The 12,326-nt window shown below is 32.8% G+C and overlaps 2 non-coding genes across 2 annotated transcripts; one reads left to right on the top strand and one right to left on the bottom strand.

Moving 5' to 3' along the window:
- Window positions 1–1,261: 1,261 nt before the first annotated feature.
- Trnal-uaa (transfer RNA leucine (anticodon UAA)) lies at window positions 1,262–1,344 on the top strand. Its single transcript has one exon. It is a non-coding gene; the product is annotated as a tRNA-Leu (tRNA).
- Window positions 1,345–6,245: 4,901 nt separating this feature from the next.
- Trnal-uaa (transfer RNA leucine (anticodon UAA)) lies at window positions 6,246–6,328 on the bottom strand. Its single transcript has one exon. It is a non-coding gene; the product is annotated as a tRNA-Leu (tRNA).
- Between the last annotated feature and the right edge of the window lie 5,998 nt (window positions 6,329–12,326).

Here is a 12,326-nt window from a genome sequence, read left to right as displayed (position 1 = left end):
ATTTTCGATGTGTCACATTAGACTTTTAAATGGCAACACCGTTTACTTAAGGTTTCACCTCCATTCTGTTCTGAAGTTTTTTATTGTTGAGCTGTTGGTTCCGTGATCGATCCCATGCTTCCATTTGTAAGAAGTATTAGTTGTAAAGAAAGGAGCGTTGTTCCCGGCTATCAGCACAAGGCTGAGCACTCACTAGTACAGCGAGCAGTTGCGATTCGCTAACCATATCGGTGTAGCTTTCACGCTTGTTAATACTTGGGTCACAGGTATTTTTTCACATTTTCAACCCTCCTGTTATTTTTTGTTAAACACAAGCATGATTTACTTTGTAAATGGTAAAATTTTCATGCTGGTAGTTTTATCAAGCATATTAGAATATAGTACAATTCATCTGTAAAGATAATGATTGCCTAAACTTACTGTTTTAATATAGCAATGTAATATTTTTTTAAATCGTGGTAAGTTGTATAGTGCATAAATCATTTTTAAGGCCTTTGTGTTTTGCAATCTCCGGAACCACTGTAGGCTACAAGATTCTTTTAAGAAGCAAAGGAAGTTATGTTCTTCAGCTTTTTGTAATTATATCTAACCTAATAGATAAACATTCAACCTCTAACAGATATACTAAACTATTTTATTGCATTGAAAGATGTTTTCTAGCAACCCATCGTTTTACACGTTCTATATGCCTCTAACTTTATGTAATAATTTTACCATATCTACTTATAGCTTAATTTCAGTGAGGTATATTTAAAACAACAACTTTTTTTTACGAGTATAAACCCACAACTAAATTTTTTCACTTCTATTCGTTGGTGGGTGGAAGCACACAAGCAGGTCTTGGAAACGAAAATTTATTTATGCCTGTTCTAATGCATTGTCTTGTATCCAAACCACACACTTGATCTGTTAGCCTACACTGATTGATTTGTATAAAAACGAACCCACATTTCTTTAATTCCTATCAAATTCGTATAACGAAGTGTATCATACAACTTAATCGCTTGCTTTAATTGGATAACACCCTTTAATAAACTGCTAGCACTTCGTGTTCGAATAGCTTAGGCACCTGCTATAGCACATAATTTCATGATCACAAGTTTTCACAGTCGAATTATGTCTTAAAAGTCTTTGTTTTATCACAGTCAAAACATCTTTTAAATGAAATTACAATAAACTGTTTTATGTTGTTTAAAACATACCTAGTATAACAAGTTTTAGGTGGGTCATGCGTACTGAGCACTTGTTTAGGCCACAACAAACTAGATTGACCGAGTGGTTAAGGTGTTGGTCTTAAGTACCAATGGACTAGCGTCCGCGTGGGTTCGAATCCAACATCTAGTATTTTGATTTTCGGTTATTTTGTAACACATACTTTGATTTATTTTGTTTCTTAACATCACTTCAGTTGCTTGTACACACGGTTGTATTTTTTTCTCAGTCATAACAAGGTTCCTTTTTCGCATAAAAACATAGAAATCTAAACATTTCCAATAAGTCACCTTTTGTTTGCTCAGATTTCAACATAAATAGATGAAAAATCTGTTTACCTTTGATCTATTTGACTATTTTCTGACAAATAATAACACTTTTGCAACAACTTATTAGGTTTTTACGTGTGTTCTAACTACAATATACTTATCACGAGTTTAGGCCTACATGGCGGATAAAAATAAAGAAACTCAGCTTAGAATGGTGTAACCTTCGTGATTTGCGATAAGTTTGTGCCTACAAAATGTCAATTTTGAAACTGAACCAAAGTTAAGCACATATAACCATAACATCTTACTTATTTGTATACAGCAATACCAAAAGTAGTAATTATTTCCAACCATATAACATCATCCATTCTGTTAGAATCGATGTAACCTATTTTTTAAACAAGTCTGAACACGATTTATATTAAATTAGCGCTTTATTTTAAATCGATCACAACATCATTTCAAATTGATTCTCTGGTAATTAAGTTTTTTTTTTAGTTTTTGGTAAATGTTTATTTGTTTACATCATGCAAAGGCACATTTTTTATTTCGCTGTGTTATTGTTTGTTTTGTTTTTTTGTAAATATCTCCATCTTGTGTGTAACTTTAAGTGTTTTGTAAGATCTAAACAACACTCAATCAATGTGATACATTTCATGGTAGCTTTTGAACAGGTCTAAACCGGTTTTGATGAAAATATGCTTGTAAACACATGATGATGCTTTATTAAATGACCCACGTATATCAATCACGAGCCAAACCAATTGCAATAATTTTGTTTCACAACATCAGAAGACTTTGTTTTCGTAGATTTTAATAATTGTTTGGTCTGTAATCGACTTTACCGGTTTGTTTACCATCAACTTACGTTTAAACATAAGAAAATTACTTGAACATTCTACTTCGTTACATAGTACTATAGCATTTACGCGTGATGATTTCTTGTAAAAACTACAAACCAATGACACCAATTTATTTAACAGAACCATCAAGTGAAGATTTGTTCATCATTACCGCAACTATTTCTATTGTCTTTTCACCATTCACCATTGAATCATCTCCTCAGACTTTCTTTTGTCGTGTGTTATCATCATCATCAGCCGGTCATGCCACTGCTGGCAGATGGCCTCCACATACATGTTTCCACATCATTCTGTCTTTTGCTGTTCTCATCCAGGTGATGCCAATCTTTTCTTCTATGTTATCTCGCCATCTTCTTTTTGGTCTCCCTCTAGTTCTTCTTGCATATCTTGGTGTCCATTCTGTGGTTATCTTGGCCCATCTGTTATATAATGTTTAATTCTTAAAAATGTGTTATTTGAACAATTTTCCGCTTTTATGCTTATCCTCATCTCAAATAGATTGCTTGTGAAGACAGTATATTTTAATTGTTTCCATATTATAGTAAGGTAAAGATTTCCATGTTTCATTTAACTCTTTTATCCTGCTCCTACATCTAAACTTATTGTTTGGTTCTTCTTGAACTGTCTTTCGGTCACATGTTCCTGGTGCTTCATCTTTATTACCCTATCTCACTTAGAATACACTGGTTTGTGGTTAGTCTTTGTAATACCGACATAATATGCATATTATGCACTTTGTACTAGTTTTTGCTTCCAGACAGTAGATTCGACCTCTTTATCTTCACTTAATCTTACAGCACAACCGCTTTAATTTATTCCAAACACCTCTTCTTTAGTCTTTCTCTGATCTTATTGGCTCAGAACTTAATAAGTTTACCAACTCGTCTTTCTGTCTTTACATATCCATGGTATTTTACCACCACTCGTGTGTCTTTTCGCAGATATAAATCCAAAGGTAAAGCTTTAATTTTGTGTAACATTTTCAAAATAAATTCAAACGATTTTTTAAGACATGCCCAAAATATCATAAAGTTTTGTTTGAACCTAGAAACAAGAAGAAAAACAATGTATATCTATGTAATACTTTTCACTAAACACAGATGCAAAATTGTTAAATCACCCAGTTTTGATGATGACTGTCTGTTACACAATAACAATCTATCTTTTGCTTGAGAAAAAACGCTTTTCTTTTAGATAAGTCACATATCTGTACACACTTTTCCGCAGGGATTGTCTAACAAAGTGGTGCTCCTTCCACAACACTTACTCGAGATGTTTGTGGTGACGTACTTGTATTTAATATGATTATGTTATGCTAACTGCAAGCTATCAAACAAAATCTAAGACAACGTAAAGCATTCACCAAAGCACATTTGCAGAAAAACATATTATAACTAGATTATCATATAAAATTATATCTTTCTATTATATTCTAACTATATATATATCATATTATACCTTTTAAAAATTATATAGAATAAATTAAAGTATTTTTGTATATATAGTATATTCTAGTTTTTCTTGACAAATGTGCTTTGGTGAATGCTTTACGTTGTCTTAGATTTTGTTTGATAGCTTGCAGTTAGCATAACATAATCATATTAAATACAAGTACGTCACCACAAACATCTCGAGTAAGTGTTGTGGAAGGAGCACCACTTTGTTAGACAATCCCTGCGGAAAAGTGTGTACAGATATGTGACTTATCTAAAAGAAAAGCGTTTTTTCTCAAGCAAAAGATAGATTGTTATTGTGTAACAGACAGTCATCATCAAAACTGGGTGATTTAACAATTTTGCATCTGTGTTTAGTGAAAAGTATTACATAGATATACATTGTTTTTCTTCTTGTTTCTAGGTTCAAACAAAACTTTATGATATTTTGGGCATGTCTTAAAAAATCGTTTGAATTTATTTTGAAAATGTTACACAAAATTAAAGCTTTACCTTTGGATTTATATCTGCGAAAAGACACACGAGTGGTGGTAAAATACCATGGATATGTAAAGACAGAAAGACGAGTTGGTAAACTTATTAAGTTCTGAGCCAATAAGATCAGAGAAAGACTAAAGAAGAGGTGTTTGGAATAAATTAAAGCGGTTGTGCTGTAAGATTAAGTGAAGATAAAGAGGTCGAATCTACTGTCTGGAAGCAAAAACTAGTACAAAGTGCATAATATGCATATTATGTCGGTATTACAAAGACTAACCACAAACCAGTGTATTCTAAGTGAGATAGGGTAATAAAGATGAAGCACCAGGAACATGTGACCGAAAGACAGTTCAAGAAGAACCAAACAATAAGTTTAGATGTAGGAGCAGGATAAAAGAGTTAAATGAAACATGGAAATCTTTACCTTACTATAATATGGAAACAATTAAAATATACTGTCTTCACAAGCAATCTATTTGAGATGAGGATAAGCATAAAAGCGGAAAATTGTTCAAATAACACATTTTTAAGAATTAAACATTATATAACAGATGGGCCAAGATAACCACAGAATGGACACCAAGATATGCAAGAAGAACTAGAGGGAGACCAAAAAGAAGATGGCGAGATAACATAGAAGAAAAGATTGGCATCACCTGGATGAGAACAGCAAAAGACAGAATGATGTGGAAACATGTATGTGGAGGCCATCTGCCAGCAGTGGCATGACCGGCTGATGATGATGATAACACACGACAAAAGAAAGTCTGAGGAGATGATTCAATGGTGAATGGTGAAAAGACAATAGAAATAGTTGCGGTAATGATGAACAAATCTTCACTTGATGGTTCTGTTAAATAAATTGGTGTCATTGGTTTGTAGTTTTTACAAGAAATCATCACGCGTAAATGCTATAGTACTATGTAACGAAGTAGAATGTTCAAGTAATTTTCTTATGTTTAAACGTAAGTTGATGGTAAACAAACCGGTAAAGTCGATTACAGACCAAACAATTATTAAAATCTACGAAAACAAAGTCTTCTGATGTTGTGAAACAAAATTATTGCAATTGGTTTGGCTCGTGATTGATATACGTGGGTCATTTAATAAAGCATCATCATGTGTTTACAAGCATATTTTCATCAAAACCGGTTTAGACCTGTTCAAAAGCTACCATGAAATGTATCACATTGATTGAGTGTTGTTTAGATCTTACAAAACACTTAAAGTTACACACAAGATGGAGATATTTACAAAAAAACAAAACAAACAATAACACAGCGAAATAAAAAATGTGCCTTTGCATGATGTAAACAAATAAACATTTACCAAAAACTAAAAAAAAAACTTAATTACCAGAGAATCAATTTGAAATGATGTTGTGATCGATTTAAAATAAAGCGCTAATTTAATATAAATCGTGTTCAGACTTGTTTAAAAAATAGGTTACATCGATTCTAACAGAATGGATGATGTTATATGGTTGGAAATAATTACTACTTTTGGTATTGCTGTATACAAATAAGTAAGATGTTATGGTTATATGTGCTTAACTTTGGTTCAGTTTCAAAATTGACATTTTGTAGGCACAAACTTATCGCAAATCACGAAGGTTACACCATTCTAAGCTGAGTTTCTTTATTTTTATCCGCCATGTAGGCCTAAACTCGTGATAAGTATATTGTAGTTAGAACACACGTAAAAACCTAATAAGTTGTTGCAAAAGTGTTATTATTTGTCAGAAAATAGTCAAATAGATCAAAGGTAAACAGATTTTTCATCTATTTATGTTGAAATCTGAGCAAACAAAAGGTGACTTATTGGAAATGATTAGATTTCTATGTTTTTATGCGAAAAAGGAACCTTGTTATGACTGAGAAAAAAATACAACCGTGTGTACAAGCAACTGAAGTGATGTTAAGAAACAAAATAAATCAAAGTATGTGTTACAAAATAACCGAAAATCAAAATACTAGATGTTGGATTCGAACCCACGCGGACGCTAGTCCATTGGTACTTAAGACCAACACCTTAACCACTCGGTCAATCTAGTTTGTTGTGGCCTAAACAAGTGCTCAGTACGCATGACCCACCTAAAACTTGTTATACTAGGTATGTTTTAAACAACATAAAACAGTTTATTGTAATTTCATTTAAAAGATGTTTTGACTGTGATAAAACAAAGACTTTTAAGACATAATTCGACTGTGAAAACTTGTGATCATGAAATTATGTGCTATAGCAGGTGCCTAAGCTATTCGAACACGAAGTGCTAGCAGTTTATTAAAGGGTGTTATCCAATTAAAGCAAGCGATTAAGTTGTATGATACACTTCGTTATACGAATTTGATAGGAATTAAAGAAATGTGGGTTCGTTTTTATACAAATCAATCAGTGTAGGCTAACAGATCAAGTGTGTGGTTTGGATACAAGACAATGCATTAGAACAGGCATAAATAAATTTTCGTTTCCAAGACCTGCTTGTGTGCTTCCACCCACCAACGAATAGAAGTGAAAAAATTTAGTTGTGGGTTTATACTCGTAAAAAAAAGTTGTTGTTTTAAATATACCTCACTGAAATTAAGCTATAAGTAGATATGGTAAAATTATTACATAAAGTTAGAGGCATATAGAACGTGTAAAACGATGGGTTGCTAGAAAACATCTTTCAATGCAATAAAATAGTTTAGTATATCTGTTAGAGGTTGAATGTTTATCTATTAGGTTAGATATAATTACAAAAAGCTGAAGAACATAACTTCCTTTGCTTCTTAAAAGAATCTTGTAGCCTACAGTGGTTCCGGAGATTGCAAAACACAAAGGCCTTAAAAATGATTTATGCACTATACAACTTACCACGATTTAAAAAAATATTACATTGCTATATTAAAACAGTAAGTTTAGGCAATCATTATCTTTACAGATGAATTGTACTATATTCTAATATGCTTGATAAAACTACCAGCATGAAAATTTTACCATTTACAAAGTAAATCATGCTTGTGTTTAACAAAAAATAACAGGAGGGTTGAAAATGTGAAAAAATACCTGTGACCCAAGTATTAACAAGCGTGAAAGCTACACCGATATGGTTAGCGAATCGCAACTGCTCGCTGTACTAGTGAGTGCTCAGCCTTGTGCTGATAGCCGGGAACAACGCTCCTTTCTTTACAACTAATACTTCTTACAAATGGAAGCATGGGATCGATCACGGAACCAACAGCTCAACAATAAAAAACTTCAGAACAGAATGGAGGTGAAACCTTAAGTAAACGGTGTTGCCATTTAAAAGTCTAATGTGACACATCGAAAATGTTTGAAGCGTTTGCAAAATTATAAGTGCGCTTTGAGTAGCTACATTTTATGGTTTCAGGCGCTCCGATATGGTTGCTGGAATACCTCATCTTGATTTCTTACTCTAAAACTTTAAAAACTGAATTGTGCAACATATAAAAAATAGATAAGCCGATGTATTATTTTTTAGAAATAAGAAAACAAAATATCAATCTGAGAATAACTCACATTTATTCACAATAAGTAGTAATAAGTTATTGTAAACTAAACATTATCATAATTTTTTTGTTTCAAACAAAACTATGTACAAAAAAACTATCAATTTGAGTTATTATTATCTTAATTAATTTATAAGTTAAATCAAATATGAAGTTTACATTATATACATAATTATTCACATAACATGAAATTTTGTAAAGTTAATAAATGTGAAATAAGGAAACATGATGAAAGTTTTGCTAAAAAAATACACATGAAAAATTATTTTAAATAAAACAATAGTTAAGTTTTGACAAATTTTAAACTAAAAGTTTTATTCTAATAACATGCACACGAAAAATTATTTTAAATACCAAAATAGTTAAGCTTTGTTTTACAAACTAAAAAAGTAGTTTTGACAAATTTTAAACTAAACGTTTTATTCTAATAACATAAATGCAAAAATAGTTAAGCTTTGTTTTACAAACTAAAAAGTAGTTTTGACAAAGTGTAAACTAAAAACTTTATTCTAATAACATACACACGAAAAATTATTTTAACCACTTCCCATCGGCGGTTTCGCTTACGTCATGGTGCCATCCGAACGGCGTTTTTTTTTGTTTTTTTTTTGCAAAATTTTTCGCCGGCGTTTCGGCTGTAATATGGGCTTGTTAACTCATTTCAAACTACTCCAAATGGCATATCTTCTTCTTCAAACCGTAAATCAGCTTCTTTTACATAGATTCAACGTATTCAGGCCTTCAATAAATGTAAAATGACTTGTTCAAAAACCCTTGTGATGAAACAAATCTTGACCTGCTTTTGAAACTCCTTAAAAGGCAAATGAACTCATGCGAAACGTATTCAGCTTCGGCAATTCATTGGGCATGGAGTAATCAGCAGTTTTTACATGAATTCAACGTGTCCAGGCCTTGAATCAACGTGAAAAGACTCATTGAATAGCCAGTTTGAACTGAATTTCTCAAACCTGCTTGTAAACAGACCAGCTTTTTCCTTACAAAGCAAAACTATAACGATGACTTATTGAAGCCAAACTATTTCTGATAGATAACAGAAGCTTTAGGGTATTCACCGAAACGATACAAGTTGTATACGACCGTAAACGTTGTTCCAAAGCTAAGCAACAAAAATTTGCGTGTATACACGCTTGCCGTGTGGCGCAGCATAAAGCGCGCGCGTCTATACACGCTTGCCGAGAGGAAGTGGTTAAATCACAACTTAAATTTTTGTTTACAAACTGAACAATAATTTCAACAAATCACAAAGTTTTTATTGCACTAACCAACCATCAAAAAATATTATTAACTAACTAACTTATGTTCCATAATTCACAAACTGAAAAATAGTTTAACAAATGTTATGTTTTTTTTACAAGTTTATAGAAACTACAACAAAACATCACAACCTTCGAGTTTCTGTTTCATAATTACAAAGTAAAACTTGTGTTCAGGATCTTGTTTGTGTGTTATTATCATCAAGTGTGATTATGTGTTGCAACAATTGGTTTCATAGCTGTTCATTTGGGTGTTCTCATTCCATAAAAGACAACGTTAAATGTTTAGCTGTTATTAGCATCATATAAAAAACGTAAAAGTTGTTTATGCAAACACAAATAACAAAAGTTACATTGTTTTGACCAAGCCATTGCAATACTATATCAACAAAAATAATTTCCAAGTTAGTTACATTTTGTAAACATTACCATAAAGTTTTAGCTAAAATCATTGCTGTAACGATCTTTATGAAATGGATGCTTAGCAAAATGATAAGATAAACACGATAAGAGACATGGATCTAAGTTGAACACAACCAAAACAGGAGGTTCTATGTCTCAATTTACAGTACTGCTTGTGTGTTGAGTTGTACCTTTATGTTAATATCATGGAGTAGTGCAGTTGTTGTAAAGATCATAAAACAAAACCGTAAATGTTATGCCTTCATGACAAGCTTAAAGTTAGGTCATTTTGGTGAAGCTATGATTCTCACAACCTTTAAGTGATATTATACCAACAAAATTAATTTTTCAGACTAGTAACATTTAATACACATTACCATAAAGTTTTAGTAAAAAAACACTGCTTTAGCAAAATGTAGACCTAACGAAATAAAGGTTTACCGAAACCAACATAAACCGAAACGAAGATTAACCGAAATAAAGATGCTAAAATGCAGTATTTATTAAGCTTTTAGACCAGTCATAGATTATAATAAGTCTTATATATAACCAACTAATAAGCGACTAAGCACCCCTTTGACCATTTACCTTACAATAAACTAAAAGCAAGCCACTGATTAAAAGAACCAAAGTATAACGAAATTAACTAACCTATACAAACCAAAAAGCAGTGAAACCTCATTGATTTACCGAAATTCAGCAAGAACAAAACACAGCATTTGGAAAGATCTAGAATCGAGCGAATAGACCTACCTATAATAGTGAAAACTCTATTCTTACAAGCAAACACCTTTGCGAAAAACATAGCTACACCCAATCCGACAAAAAGTTAACAAAACGTTTATAAAATTAACCCCGCATATTAACCCACACATTAATAAACAAACCCTGTATATTAACCGATCTATGAACTTTACATCGTTTACAGTTATAAAATTTAAACAAAATCAAAGAATCCACAATAATGTGACATCAAAAATGACTTTCCTATTGACTAGCATACGAGGTGTTAGGTGCTAAGTGTTAGGTTATTTGCTTGGTAGAAGTTAGATTATTGCAGTGGTCCCCAGCTGTGTGTCTACAGTTAGAACAACATTAAAATAACCCACAATGATGTTAAATCAAAAATGAGTTTGTTAACTTTAATTTCAGGTTAAAAAGTTGTTTTGTGAGTTGCTAAAAATATGTTGGTTATGTTTTGAAGTCTTTTCAATGTCATATCGCTTTAATTTCAGGTAAAAAGGTTGCTTTGTGAATTAATAAAACTATGTTGGTTATGTTTTAAAGTCTTTTCAATGTCATATCGTTTTACTTTCAGTTTAAAAGGTTGCTTTGTGAATTAATAAAAATAAGCTGGTTATGTTTTAAAGTCTTTTCTATATCTTGTAGTTGTTGCAACCACTGTGGTTATGCATGCACACCAACAGACCAACAAGACATCTAATGTATGAAACTTTCCATTTTTATTGCGTTTAAAAAATCACTCTTTACAGACCACAAATGAAAAAATATTTATTTGTTGCTTTTTATAACTAAACCAAGTTATGTAGTTCGTACTTAGATTTAATACATAACCTATTAGCATCACTCGTTCGTACCGAACCCGTCCTAGGTCGGAGGGTTCGATACCAAGTTCGTTCATAGAGTTCTTACCGGCGGTTCTTACATCATTACGTCATAGCATCCGTTGTTACAAGTTCGTACTAGCGGTTCTTACATCATTACGTCATAACATCCGTTCTTACAAGTTCGTACTAGCGGTTCTTACGTCATAACATCCGTTCTTACAAGTTCGTACCACAAAGTTGAGACCAAACAACCTTATCTTCGGTTCCGTACCACAAAGGATGCGATCTAGGGTTCGTACCAAGCGAGGGGCCTTACCAGTTCGTACTGAGGGTTAGTACATTTACTCCCTCTACCATCCCTCTACTACTACTGACTTCTCTCCCCCTCTCGGTACCCATGAGATTCGCGGGCCCCTAATCAAGGCACTTCTAACAAAAACGCACTTTGTATAAATATATGACTTAGTTTCTTCAATTTCCCGGACCTCTCGGAAGGGTTGCGGAAGGTTTACAACCCTCCCTTTGGCACGCGTGTGACGTCACGAGATTGAGAATAATGCTTTCAGTTTCTATGTCTCTAAAACAAAGTTTGTCTTATTTTAAACGAAACTGCATTAAAAGAGCGAGTTTTGCCAATATATCTAAGACTCCCAGAACCATTGCAAAATTAAACTAAAGCGGTGTCTCATAACTGAACCAAAGTCAACCCATTCTACTTCTCGTATTAATATAGGCGATGTTAAACTGCTTCAAGACGTAAAATTTGATGCTGTTAAGACTACTGATTTTTACATCATTAAAGGGTTTCTATTGTTTAATCTTGAAAAGTGGTGCTGCTGCGTTTGGCTAAATGTGTAGCCTACTATTTTTGCTTGACCAACTGAATCTTGACTTCAAAAACTGCGCAGGCCAAGCACATTGATCCAACATGTCTGGAATAATTAAAAATGTTCAAGCAAGACACAGTTAAAGGGAATTAGTAAACACTTTTTGCCTATTGTCTGCTTATGGATATCATTGCTTAAGTCTGTTTGGAGTTCATGATGTTGTCCAAATGTCATATCACTTTTGGAGTAATTGATGTTATAATAGTAAAGTTTAAATTAGCGTTAGATAAATGTACTGTATACCTTGGACATGCAACCAATTAATTCGGATAGATGCAGTATCGTGCTTTCCAACGATGGTAAAATTGTTAAAATCCGAACAGAAATGAGAAAGCTACAGCATATTTGGTGGAGGCAGTATTCATCGATCACAGCAAACTGTGGGCGGCTCATACTGAACCACGATCA

The sequence above is a fragment of the Aplidium turbinatum genome, chromosome 3 (genome assembly GCF_918807975.1).
Source record: "Aplidium turbinatum chromosome 3, kaAplTurb1.1, whole genome shotgun sequence".
NCBI classification, from domain to species: Eukaryota; Metazoa; Chordata; class Ascidiacea; order Aplousobranchia; family Polyclinidae; genus Aplidium; species Aplidium turbinatum.
Note: the sequence above shows the minus strand (reverse complement) of the source record. Positions and strands in the feature narration are given on the sequence as shown.